Source organism: Condylura cristata, unplaced genomic scaffold (genome assembly GCF_000260355.1).
Source record: "Condylura cristata isolate star-nosed mole 26May11 unplaced genomic scaffold, ConCri1.0 scaffold00012, whole genome shotgun sequence".
Taxonomy (NCBI): domain Eukaryota; kingdom Metazoa; phylum Chordata; class Mammalia; order Eulipotyphla; family Talpidae; genus Condylura; species Condylura cristata.
The window spans coordinates 56,536,403-56,537,803 of NW_004567113.1; positions in this window are offsets into that span (position 1 = coordinate 56,536,403).

Sequence of the window (1,401 nt, forward strand, 5' to 3'; positions counted from 1 at the left end):
GGGTGGTGCGAACCGGGTCTTCCCAGAGTGCGACGCAGGCACCGCCCCGCGCAGGGCCCGCTGCCCCGTGTGCTCAAAGTGCAGCGCCCTGGGCCCGCTCCGGGGCTGTTGAGTCAGAACCCCCAGTGCTCGGCAGCTTGGGCACCGAGGCTCTGCGCAGGTGCCCGCGGGTGCAAGGGCTGGCTGGTCTGCGGGAGCGGCCGGGATAGCCCCCAGGCAGAACAGTGGTCCAGGGAACAAATACGCTCCGGGGAGGGGGGAAGTGGGTGAAAGGTGCACACTCGCAGTCGTAGAGTAAACTAGCCCTGGGAATGAGATGGGCGGCGCGCCGGCCAGTCAGGGACGCCGTGTTGCCCATTTGAACGCCGTTAAAAGAACAGCGCAGAAAGTCCTCATCACAAGGCAGAAACATCACGTCCCTGTGTCACACACTCAGCTCACGTGTAGGGTGGCGATTCTACATCCACTTTAAAAAGTGATCCCTCCTACTGTTTTTCAAGCACTTGGGGACACCTTTGACCCCCTAAGCCTAACCATGCCCAGCCTCGGGGAAGTGTCTGGCTGAGGACCTGGCAGGTAAGGGGAGGCATGGGGGCGCTGCTCCGTGGGCTGAACCTGGCGCTCCCTCCACACAGGGAGCCACCACAGGACTCGGGCACAGGGGCGATCCGTGAAGCCTGTTCTTACCACCCAGGAGAAATTGAAGTGGACACTTGCCTTGCTTCGGTTTTCTTTCAGGACGTTACAAAACCGGCTGAATGGAAAACTAATGCCGTCTGCATCCTGAGCCGAACTAAACCAGGCGAGAACGCCCAGTCCAACATGCGCCCCCGGGCCAGCGGAGCCTTTCCTGTGAGCTGCAAATCCCTGATGGAAACATTGCTTTGGTGGTAAAACTGATATTTGCAGACATGATGATCTTTGCAGAGAGGAGTGTGGGGGAGGACTTGCTTTTTCCCACTGTGAACAAGGCTGCTACCTTAGTAACTACTTTTTTATTCTGTGTCTTTGTTGGGGCAGCCAGGTCTCCTGAGGTCAGCACTCTCAGTTGTCACAGAATCCTCCTTTTGGACACCGCCCCTTCAGGATAGGAGACTCAGAAGGTAAGAAGCTTCCCTTTTCCTGTGACCTCTGGCCCTCTGTCCTGACAGTTGTATTTTTCAGACTCCATTATCCCTGCCTTTCTGCCCCGCAGTGGCCAAAGGCATGCTCTCCCTTGCTCTGCGCCCTCTGAGTTTGGCCTGGGTCCCCATGCACGTCTCCAACTAGGAGCAACAGGGCAGGTTTTTTTTTTTTTTTAAGATTTATTTATTCATACAGAACTGGGGTGCAAGGCAGAGTGCAGGGGGGCAGTGAGAGGGTGACACAAGCTATGCAACGTCTATCGTCTGACAGATTCCC